This window comes from Triticum urartu, chromosome 5A (genome assembly GCF_056163025.1).
Source record: "Triticum urartu cultivar PI428250 chromosome 5A, HENAU_Tu73, whole genome shotgun sequence".
Lineage (NCBI taxonomy): Eukaryota > Viridiplantae > Streptophyta > Magnoliopsida > Poales > Poaceae > Triticum > Triticum urartu.
Window position 1 is genome coordinate 687,217,174 of NC_141877.1, and position 13,221 is coordinate 687,230,394.

Below are 13,221 nucleotides of genomic sequence, written 5' to 3' on the forward strand. Positions count from 1 at the left end.
CCCTCCACGAATCCTATTCCAACTAGGAAAAGGGGGGAGTCCGAGTAGGACTCCTCCTGGCGCGCCTCCTCTTGGCCGCCCCCCCTTTGAGCCTTTATATACGGAGGCAAGGGCACCCCCTAGAGACACAAGTTGATCCACATGATCATATTCTTAGCCGTGTGCGGTGCCCCCTTCCACCATAATCCTTGATAATATTGTAGCGGTGCTTAGGTGAAGCCCTGCGACGGTAGTACATCAAGATCGTCACCACGCCGTCGTGCTGACGGAACTCTTCCCTGACACTTTGCTGGATCGGAGTCCGGGGATCGTCATCGAGCTGAACGTGTGCTAAAACTCGGAGGTGCCGTAGTTTCGGTGCTTGATCGATCGGGCCGTGAAGACGTACGACTACATCAACCGCGTTGTGCTAATGCTTCCGCTGTCGGTCTACAAGGGTACGTAGATCACACTCTCCCCTCTCATTGCTATGCATCACCATGATCTTGCGTGTGCGTAGGAAATTTTTGAAATTACTACGTTCCCCAACAGTGGCATCCGAGCATAGGTTTTATGTGTTGATGTTATATGCACGAGTAGAACACAAGTGAGTTGTGGGCGATATAAGTCATACTGCTTACCAGCATGTCATACTTTGGTTCGACGGTATTGTTGGACGAAGCGGCCCGGACCGACATTACGCGTACGCTTACGCGAGACCGGTTCTCCCGACGTGCTTTGCACAAAGGTGGCTAGCGGGTGACAGTTTCTCCAACTTTAGTTGAACCAAGTGTGGCCACGCCCGGTCCTTGCGAAGGTTAAAACAGCACCAACTTGACAAACTATCGTTGTGGTTTTGATGCGTAGGTAAGATTGGTTCTTGCTTAAGCCCGTAGCAGCCACGTAAAACTTGCAACAACAAAGTAGAGGACGTCTAACTTGTTTTTGCAGGGAATGTTGTGATGTGATATGGTCAAGACATGATGCTAAATTTTATTGTATGAGATGATCATGTTTTGTAACCAAGTTATCGGCAACTGGCAGGAGCCATATGGTTGTCGCTTTATTGTATGCAATGCAATTGCGCTGTAATGCTTTACTTTATCACTAAGCGGTAGCGATAGTCGTGGAAGCATAAGATTGGCGAGACGACAACGATGGTGGTGATCAAGGTGTCACGCCGGTGACGATGGTGATCACGACGGTGCTTCGAAGATGGAGATCACAAGCACAAGATGATGATGGCCATATCATATCACTTATATTGATTGCATGTGATGTTTATCTTTTATGCATCTTATCTTGCTTTGATTGACGGTAGCATTTTAAGATGATCTCTCACTAATTATCAAGAAGTGTTCTCCCTGAGTATGCACCATTGTGAAAGTTCTTCGTGCTGAGACACCATGTGATGATCGGGTGTGATAGGCTCTACGTTCAAATACAACGAGTGCAAAACAGTTGCACACGCGGAATACTCAGGTTATACTTGACGAGCCAAGCATATACAGATATGGCCTCGGAACACGGAGACCGAAAGGTCGAGCATGAATCATATAGTAGATATGATCAGCATAGTGATGTTCACCAATGAAACTGCTCCATCTCACGTGATGATCGGACATGGTTTAGTTGATTTGGATCACGTGATCACTTAGAGGATTAGAGGGATGTCTATCTAAGTGGGAGTTCTTAAGTAATATGATTAATTGAACTTAAATTTATTATGAACTTAGTCCTGGTAGTATTTTGCAAATCATGTTGTAGATCAATAGCTCGCGTTGTTGCTTCCCTGTGTTTATTTTGATATGTTCCTAGAGAAAATTGTGTTGAAAGATGTTAGTAGCAATGATGCGGATTGGATCCGTGATCTGAGGTTTATCCTCATTGCTGCATAGAAGAATTATGTCCTTGATGCACCGCTAGGTGACAGACCTATTGCAGGAGCAGATGCAGACGTTATGAACGTTTGGCTAGCTCAATATGACGACTACTTGATAGTTTAGTGCACCATGCTTAACAGCTTAGAATCGGGACTTCAAAGACGTTAACGTCATGGACCATATGAGATGTTCCAGGAGTTTAAGTTAATATTTCAAGCAAATACCCGAGTTGAGAGATATGAAGTCTCCAACAAGTTCTATAGCTAAAAGATGGAGGAGAATCGCTCAAGTAGTGAGCATGTGCTCAGATTGTCTGGGTACTACAATCACTTGAATCAAGTGGGAGTTAATCTTCCAGATAAAATAGTGATTGACAGAATTCTCTAGTCACCAAGTTAGTAGAACTTCGTGATGAACTATGATATGCAAGGGATAACGGAAACGATTCCCAAGCTCTTCGTAATGCTGAAATCGACGAAGGTAGAAATCAAGAAAAACATCAAGTGTTAATGGTTGACAAGACCACTAGTTTCAAGAAAAGGGCAAAGGGAAGAAAGGGAACTTCAAGAAGAACGGCAAGCGAGTTGCTGCTCAAGTGAAGAAGCCCAAGTCTGGACCTAAGCCAGATACTAAGTGCTTCTACTGCAAAGGAACTGGTCACTAGAAGCGGAACTACCCCAAGTATTTGGCGGATAAGAAGGATGGCAAAGTGAACAAAGGTATATTTGATATACAGATTATTGATGTGTATTTTACTAGTGTTCATAGCAACCCCTCGGTATTTGATACTTGTTCAGTTGCTAAGAGTAGTAACTCAAAACGGGAGTTGCAGAATGAACAGATACTAGTTAAGGGTGAAGTGACGATGTGTGTTGGAAGTAGTTCCAAGATTGATATGATCATCATCGCACACTCCCTATACTTTCGGGATTAGTGTTGAACCTAAATAAGTGTTATTTGGTGTTTGCATTGAGCATAAATATGATTTGATCATGTTTATTGTAATACGGTTATTCATTTAAGTAAGAGAATAAATTGTTGTTCTGTTTACATGAATAAAACCTTATATGGTTACACACCCAATGAAAATAGTTCGTTGGATCTCGATCGTAGTGATACACATAATCATAATATTGAAACCAAAAGATGCAAAGTTAATAATGATAGTGCAACTTATTTGTGGCACTGCCGTTTAGGTCATATTGGTGTAAAGCGCATGAAGAAAATCCATGCTGATGGGCTTTTGGAATCACTTGATTATGAATCACTTGATGCTTGCGAACCATGCCTTATGGGCAAGATGACTAAGACTCCGTTCTCCGGAACAATGGAGCGAGCAACTGACTTATTGGAAATAATACATACTGATGTATGTGATCCGATGAGTGTTGAGGCTCGCGGCGGGTATCGTTATTTTCTGACCTTCACAGATGATTTGAGCAGATATGGGTATATCTACTTTATGAAACACAAGTCTGAAACATTTGAAAAGTTCAAAGAATTTCAGAGTGAAGTGGAGAATCATCGTAACAAAAATAAAAGTTTCTACGATATGATCGCAGAAGTAAAATATTTGAGTTACGAGTTTGGCCTTCAGTTAAAAACAATGTGAAATAGTTTCACTACTCACGCCACCTGGAACACCACAGCATAATGGTGTGTCCGAACGTCATAACCATACTTTATTAGATATGGTGCGAACTATGATGTCTCTTACCGATCTACCACTATCGTTTTGGGGTTATGCATTAGAGACAACTGCATTCACGTTAAATAGGGCACCATCTAAATCCGTTGAGACGACACCGTATGAACTATGGTTTGGCAAGAAACCTAAGCTGTCGTTTCTTAAAGTTTGAGGTTGCAATGCTTATGTGAAAAAGTTTCAACCTGATAAGCTCAAACCCAAATCGGAGAAGTGCGTCTTCATAGGATACCCAAAAGAAAATGTTGGGTACACCTTCTATCACAGATCTGAAGGCAAGATATTCGTTGCTGAGAATGGATCCTTTCTAGAGAAGGAGTTTCTCTCGAAAGAAGTGAGTGGGAGGAAAGTAGAACTTGATGAGGTAACTGTACCTGCTCCCTTATTGGAAAGTAGTTCATCACAGAAATCTGTTCCTGTGACTACTACACCGATTAGTGAGGAAGCTAATGATGATGATCATGTAACTTCAGATCAAGTTACTACCGATCCTCGTAGGTAAATCAGAGTGAGATCCGCACCAGAGTGGTACGGTAATCCTGTTCTAGAGGTCATGTTAGTTGACCATGACGAGCCTACGAACTATGAGGAAGCGATGATGAGCCCAGATTCCGCGAAATGGCTTGAGGCCATGAAATCTGAGATGAGATCCATGTATGAGAACAAAGTATGGACTTTGATTGACTTGTCCAATGATCGGTGAGCCATTGAGGTTAAATGGATCTTCAAGAGGAAGACGGACGCTGATAGTAGTGTTACTATCTACAAAGCTAGAATTGTCGCAAAAAGGTTTTCGACAAGTTCAAGGTGTCGCGCCGGTGACGATGGTGATCATGACGGTGCTTCGGAGATGGAGATCACAGGCACAAGATGATGATGGCCATATCATATCACTTATATTGATTGCATGTGATGTTTATCTTTTATGCATCTTATCTTGCTTTGATTGACGGTAGCATTATAAGATGATCTCTCACTAATTATCAAGAAGTGTTCTCCCTGAGTATGCACCGTTGCGAAAGTTCTTCGTGCTGAGACACCACGTGATGATCGGGTGTGATAGGCTCTATGTTCAAATACAACGGGTGCAAAACAGTTGCACACGCGGAATACTCAGGTTATACTTGACGAGCCAAGCATATACAGATATGGCCTCGGAACACGGAGACCGAAAGGTCGAGCGTGAATCATATAGTAGATATGATCAACATAGTGATGTTCACCAATGAAACTACTCCATCTCACGTGATGATCGGACATGGTTTAGTTGATTTGGATCACGTGATCACTTAGAGGATTAGAGGGATGTCTATCTAAGTGGGAGTTCTTAAGTAATTTGATTAATTGAACTTAAACTTATCATGAACTTAGTACCTGATAGTATCTTGCTTGTTTATGTTTGATTGTAGATAGATGGCTCGTGCTGTTGTTCCGTTGAATTTTAATGCGTTCCTTGAGAAAGCAAAGTTGAAAGATGATGGTAGCAATTACACGGACTGGGTCCGTAACTTGAGGATTATCCTCATTGCTGCTCAGAAGAATTACGTCCTGGAAGCACCGCTGGGTGCCAGGCCTGCTGCTGGAGCAACACCAGATGTTATGAACGTCTGGCAGAGCAAAGCTGATGACTACTCGATAGTTCAGTGTGCCGTGCTTTACGGCTTAGTATCGGGACTTCAACGACGTTTTGAACGTCATGGAGCATATTAGATGTTGCAGGAGTTGAAGTTAATATTTCAAGAAAATGCCCGGATTGAGAGATATGAAGTCTCCAATAAGTTCTATAGCTGCAAGATGGAGGAGAACAGTTCTGTCAGTGAGCATATACTCAAAATGTCTGGGTATAATAATCACTTGATTCAATTGGGAGTTAGTCTTCCAGACGATTGCGTCATTGACAGAATTCTCCAATCACTGCCACCAAGCTACAAGAGCTTCATGATGAACTATAATATGCAAGGGATGAATAAGACTATTCCCGAGCTCTTCGCAATGATGAAAGCTGCGGAGGTAGAAATCAAGAAGGAGCATCAAGTGTTGATGGTCAACAAGACCACTAGTTTCAAGAAAAAGGGCAAAGGGAAGAAGGGGAACTTCAAGAAGAACGGCAAGCTAGTTGCTGCTCAAGAGAAGAAACCCAAGTCTGGACCTAAGCCTGAAACTGAGTGCTTCTACTGCAAGCAGACTGGTCACTGGAAGCGGAACTGCCCCAAGTATTTGGCGGATAAGAAGGATGGCAAGGTGAACAAAGGTATATGTGATATACATGTTATTGATGTGTACCTTACCAATGCTCGCAGTAGCACCTGTGTATTTGATACTGGTTCTGTTGCTAATATTTGCAACTCGAAACAGGGACTACGGATTAAGCGAAGATTGGCTAAGGACGAGGTGACGATGCGCGTGGGAAATGGTTCCAAAGTCGATGTGATCGCGGTCGGTACGCTAGCTCTACATCTACCTTCGGGATTAGTATTAGACCTAAATAATTGTTATTTGGTGCCAGCGTTAAGCATGAACATTATATCTGGATCTTGTTTGATGCGGGACGGTTATTCATTTAAATCAGAGAATAATGGTTGTTCTATTTACATGAGTAATATCTTTTATGGTCATGCACCCTTAAAGAGTGGTCTATTCTTATTAAATCTCGATAGTAGTGACACACATATTCATAGTGTTGAAACCAAAAGATGCAGAGTTGATAATGATCGTGCAACTTATTTGTGGCACTGCCGTTTGGGTCATATCGGTATAAAGCGCATGAAGAAACTCCATACTGATGGGCTTTTGGAACCACTTGATTATGAATCACTTGGTACTTGCGAACCGTGCCTCATGGGCAAGATGACTAAAACACCGTTCTCCGGTACTATGGAGAGAGCAACAGATTTGTTGGAGATCATACATACAGATGTATGTGGTCCGATGAATATTGAGGCTCGTGGCGGATATCGTTATTTTCTCACCTTCACAGATGACTTAAGCAGATATGGGTATATCTACTTAATGAAACATAAGTCTGAAACATTTGAAAAGTTCAAAGAATTTCAGAGTGAAGTTGAAAATCATCGTAACAAGAAAATAAAGTTTCTATGATCTGATCGTGGAGGAGAATATTTGAGTTACGAGTTTGGTGTACATTTGAAAAAGTGTGGAATAGTTTCGCAACTCATGCCACCCAAAACACCACAGCGTAATGGTGTGTCTGAACGTCGTAATCATACTTTACTAGATATGGTGCGATCTATGATGTCTCTTACTGATTTACCGCTATCGTTTTGGGGATACACTCTAGAGACGGCCGCATTCACGTTAAATAGGGCACCATCAAAATCCGTTGAGATGACGCCTTATGAACTGTGGTTTGGCAAGAAACCAAAGTTGTCGTTTCTGAAAGTTTGGGGCTGCGATGCTTATGTGAAAAAGCTTCAACCTGATAAGCTCGAACCCAAATCGGAGAAATGTGTCTTCATAGGATATCCAAAGGAAACTATTGGATACACCTTCTATCACAGATCCGAAGGCAAGACTTTTGTTGCTAAATTTGGAAACTTTCTGGAGAAGGAGTTTCTCTCGAAAGAAGTGAGTGGGAGGAAAGTAGAACTTGACGAGGTAACTATATCTACTCCCTTATTGGAAAGTATTACATCACAGAAAACTGTTTCTGCGACACCTACACCAATAAGTGAGGAAGTTAATGATAATGATCATGAAACTTCAGGACAAGATACTACTGAACCTCGTAGATCAACCAGAGTGAGATCTGCGCCAGAGTGGTACGGTAATCCAGTTCTGGAAGTCATGCTACTAGATCATGATGAACCTACGAACTATGAAGAAGCGATGGTGAGCCCAGATTCCGCAAAGTGGCTTGAAGCCATGAAATCTGAGATGGGATCCATGTATGAGAACAAAGTATGGACTTTGGTTGACTAGCCCGATGATCGGCAAGCAATTGAGAATAAATGGATCTTTAAGAAGAAGACTGACGCTGACGGTAATATTACTGTCTACAAAGCTCGACTTGTCGCAAAAGGTTTTCGACAAGTTCAAGGGGTTGACTACAATGAGACCTTCTCACCCGTAGCGATGCTTAAGTCTGTCCGAATCATGTTAGCAATTGCCGCGTTTTATGATTATGAAATTTGGCAGATGAATGTCAAAACTGCATTCCTGAATGGATTTCTAGAAGAATAGTTGTATATGATGCAACCGGAAGGTTTTGTCGATCCAAAGGGAGCTAACAAAGTGTGCAAGCTCCAGCGATCCATTTATGGACTGGTGCAAGCCTCTCGGAGTTGGAATAAACGTTTTGATAGTGTGATCAAAGCATTTGGTTTTATACAGACTTTCGGAGAAGTCTGTATTTACAAGAAAGTGAGTGGGAGCTCTGTAGCATTTCTGATATTATATGTGGATGACATATTACTGATTGGAAATGATATAGAATTTCTGGATAGCATAAAGGGATACTTGAATAAGAGTTTTTCAATGAAGGACCTTGGTGAAGCTGCTTACATATTAGGCATAAAGATCTATAGAGATAGATCAAGACGCTTAATTGGACTTTCACAAAGCACATACCTTGACAGGATTTTGAAAAAGTTCAAAATGGATCAAGCAAAGAAAGGGTTCTTGCCTGTGTTACAAGGTGTGAAGTTGAGTCAGACTCAATGCCCGACCACTGCAGAAGATAGAGAGAAAATGAAAGATGTTCCCTATGCTTCAGCCATAGGCTCTATCATGTATGCAATGCCGTGTACCAGACCTGATGTATGCCTTGCTATAAGCTTAGCAGGGAGGTACCAAAGTAATCCAGGAGTGGATCACTGGATAGCGGTCAAGAACATCCTGAAATACCTGAAAAGGACTAAGGATATGTTTCTCGTATATGGAGGTGACAAAGAGCTCATCGTAAAAGGTTACGTTGATGCAAGCTTTGACACTGATCCGGACGATTCTAAATCGCAAACCGGATACGTGTTTACATTAAACGGTGGAGCTGTCAGTTGGTGCAGTTCTAAACAAAGCGTCATAGCAGGATCTACATGTGAAGCGGAGTACATAGCTGCTTCGGAAGTAGCAAATGAAGGAGTCTGGATGAAGGAGTTCATATCCAATCTAGGTGTCATACCTAGTGCATCGGGTCCAATGAAAATCTTTTGTGACAATACTGGTGCAATTGCCTTGGCAAAGGAATCCAGATTTCACAACAGAACTAAGCACATCAAGAGACGCTTCAATTCCATCCGGGATCTAGTCCAGGTGGGAGACATAGAGATTTGCAAGATACATACAGATCTGAATGTAGCAGACCCGTTGACTAAGCCTCATCCACGAGCAAAACATGATCAGCACCAAGGCTCCATGGGTGTTAGAATCATTACTATGTAATCTAGATTATTGAATCTAGTGCAAGTGGGAGACTGAAGGAAATATGCCCTAGAGGCAATAATAAAGTTATTATTTATTTCCTTATATCATGATAAATGTTTATTATTCATGCTAGAATTGTATTAACCGGAAACATAATACATGTGTGAATACATAGACAAACTCAGTGTCACTAGTATGCCTCTACTTGACTAGCTCGTTAATCAAAGATGGTTATGTTTCCTAACCATGAACAAAGAGTTGTTATTTGATTAACGGGATCACATCATTATGTGAATGATCTGATTGACATGACCCATTCCATTAGCTTAGCACCCGATCGTTTAGTATGTTGCTATTGCTTTCTTCATGACTTATACATGTTCCTATAACTATGAGATTATGCAACCCCCGTTTGCCGGAGGAACACTTTGTGTGCTACCAAATGTCACAACGTAAATGGGTGATTATAAAGGAGCTCTACAGGTGTCTCCAAAGGTAGATGTTGGGTTGGCGTATTTCGAGATTAGGATTTGTCACTCCGATTGTCGGAGAGGTATCTCAGGGCCCTCTCGGTAATGCACATCACATAAGCCTTGCAAGCATTACAACTAAAGAGTTAGTTGCGAGATGATGTATTACAGAACGAGTAAAGAGACTTGCCGGTAACGAGATTGAACTAGGTATTGGATACCGACGATCGAATCTCGGGCAAGTAACATACCGATGACAAAGGGAACAACGTATGTTGTTATGCGGTCTGACCGATAAAGATCTTCGTAGAATATGTAGGAGCCAATATGGGCATCCAGGTCCCGCTATTGGTTATTGACCGGAGATATGTCTCAGTCATGTCTACATTGTTCTCGAACCGTAGGGTCCGCACGCTTAACGTTACGATGACAGTTATTATGAGTTTATGCATTTTGATGTACCGAAGTTAGTTCGGAGTCCCGGATGTGATCACGGACATGACGAGGAGTCTCGAAATGGTCGAGACATAAAGATTGATATATTGGACGACTATATTCGGACACCGGAAGTGTTCCGGATGAATTTCGGATAAAACCGGAGCACCGGGGGGTTACCGGAACCCCCCGGGGGGTTAATGGGCCTTATGGGCCTAAAGTGGAGAAGAGGAAGGGGCTGCCAGGGCAGGCCGCGCGCCCCCTCTCCCCCTAGTCTGAATTGGACAAGGAGGGAGGGGCGGCGCCCCCCCTTTCCTTCTCTCCCCCCTCTCTCCTACTTGGATAAGGAAACGGGAGGGGAGTCCTACTCCCGGTAGGAGTAGGACTCCTCCTGCGCCCTCCTCTAGGCCGGCCGCACCCCCCCTTGGATCCTTTATATACGGAGGCAGGGGGCACCCTAGGACACACAAGTTGATCCATGTGATCGTTCCTTAGCCATGTGCGGTGCCCCCTGCCACCATATTCCACCTCGATCATATCGTTGTAGTGCTTAGGCGAAGCCCTGCGTCGGTAGAACATCATCACCGTCACCACGCCGTTGTGCTGATGGAACTCATCCCTGAAGCTTTGCTGGATCGGAGCCCGGGGAGCGTCATCGAGCTGTACGTGTGCTAAGAACTCGGAGGTGCCGGAGTAACGGTGCTTGGATCGGTCGGATCAAGAAGACGTACGACTACTTCCTCTACGTTGTGTCAACGCTTCCGTTGCGATCTACAAGGGTACGTAGATCATACTCTCCCCTCTCGTTGCTATGCATCACCATGATCTTGCATGTGCGTAGGAAAATTTTGAAATTACTACGTTCCCCAACATGAAGTTGAGTAATACTCAAAACCCGACCACGACAGAAGATAGAGAGAGAATGAAAGCCATTCCCTATGCCTTAGCCATAGGTTCTATAAAGTATGCCATGCTGTGTACCAGACCTATTGTATACCCTACCCTGAGTTTGGCAAGGGAGTACAATAGTGATCTAGGAGTAGATCACTGGACATTGGTCAAAATTATCCTTAGTGGAATAAGGTTATGTTTCTCGATTATGGAGGTGACAAAAGGTTCGTCGTAAAGGGTTACGTCGATGCAAGTTTTGACACTGATCCAGATGACTCAAAGTCTCAATCTGGATACATATTGAAAGTGGGAGCAATTAGCTAGAATAGCTCCATGAAGAGCATTGTTGACACAAAAATTTGCAAAATAATTACGGATCTGAATGTGGCAGACCCGTTGACTAAACTTCTCTCACAAGCAAAACATGATCACACCTCAGTACTCTTTGGGTGTTAATCACATAGCGATGTGAACTAGATTATTGACTCTAGTAAACCCTTTGGGTGTTGGTCACATGTTGATGTGAACTATGGGTGTTAATCACATGGTGATGTGAACTATTGATGTTAAATCACATGGCGATGTGAACTAGATTATTGACTCTAGTGCAAGTGGGAGACTGAAGGAAATCTGACCTAGAGGCAATAATAAAGTTATTATTTATTTCCTTATTTCATGATAAATGTTCATTATTCATGCTAGAATTGTATTAACCGGAAACATAATACTTGTGTGAATACATAGACAAACTAAACGTCACTAGTATGCCTCTACTTGACTAGCTCGTTGATCGAAGATGGTTATGTTTACTAACCATAGACATGTGTTGTCATTTGATTAATGGGATCACATCATTAGGAGAATGATGTGATTGACATGACCCATTCCATTAGCTTAGCACCCGATCGTTTAGTATGTTGCTATTGCTTTCTTCATGACTTATACATGTTCCTATGACTATGAGATTATGCAACTCCCGTTTGCCGGAGGAACACTTTGTGTGCTACCAAACGTCACAACGTAACTGGGTGATTATAAAGGAGCTCTACCGGTGTCTCCAAAGGTAAATGTTGGGTTGGCGTATTTCGAGATTGGGATTTGTCACTCCGATCGTCGGAGAGGTATCTCTGGGCCCTCTCGGTAATGCACATCACTTAAGCCTTGCAAGCATTACAACTAATGAGTTAGTTGCGGGATGATGTATTACGGAACGAGTAAAGAGACTTGCCGGTAACGAGATTGAACTAGGTATTGGATACCGACGATCGAATCTCGGGCAAGTAACATACCGATGACAAAGGGAACAACGTATGTTGTTATGCGGTCTGACCGATAAAAGATCTACGTAGAATATGTAGGAACCAATATGGGCATCTAGGTCCCGCTATTGGTTATTGACCGGAGACGTGTCTCGGTCATGTCTACATTGTTCTCGAACCCGTAGGGTCCGCACGCTTAAGGTTTCGATGACAGTCATATTATGAGTTTATGCGTTTTGATGTACCGAAGGTAGTTCGGAGTCCCGGATGTGATCACGGACATGACGAGGAGTCTCGAAATGGTCGAGACATAAAGATTGATATATTGGAAGCCTATGTTTGGATATCGGAAGTGTTCCGGGTGAAATCGGGATTTTACCGGAGTACCGGGAGGTTACCGGAACCCCCCGGGAGGTATATGGGCCTTAGTGGGCCTTAGTGGAAGAGAGGTGAGGTGGCGAGAGATGGGCCGCGCGCCCCTCCCCCCCTTGGTCCAAATAGGACAAGGAGAGGGGGCCGGCCCCCCTTCCTCCTCTCTCCCCCCTCCACGAATCCTATTCCAACTAGGAAAAGGGGGGGAGTCCTACTCCCGAAGGGAGTAGGACTCCTCCTGGCGCGCCTCCTCTTGGCCGGCAGCCCCCCTTTGAGCCTTTATATACGGAGGCAGGGGCACCCCCTAGAGACACAAGTTGATCCACGTGATCATATTCTTAGCCGTGTGCGGTGCCCCCTTCCACCATAATCCTTGATAATATTGTAGCGGTGCTTAGGTGAAGCCCTGCGACGGTAGTACATCAAGATCGTCACCACGCCGTCGTGCTGACGGAACTCTTCCCCGACACTTTGCTGGATCGGAGTCCGGGGATCGTCATCGAGCTGAATGTGAGCTAAAACTCGGAGGTGCCGTAGTTTCGGTGCTTGATCGGTCGGGCCGTGAAGACGTACGACTACATCAACCGCGTTGTGCTAACGCTTTCGCTGTCGGTCTACAAGGGTACGTAGATCACACTCTCCCCTCTCTTTGCTATGCATCACCATGATCTTGCGTGTGCGTAGGAAATTTTTGAAATTACTACGTTCCCCAACAGTGCTGAGTACAAAAGTCAGCTTCTTCTCCGCCTCTCGTTGCAGCCGCTCACTGCGGATGTTTGCACCTCTGGAGGCAGCCATTGCCGGAGCTTGAGAGATGGGAGAGGAAGATCAGGAGGCTAAGGAGGGTA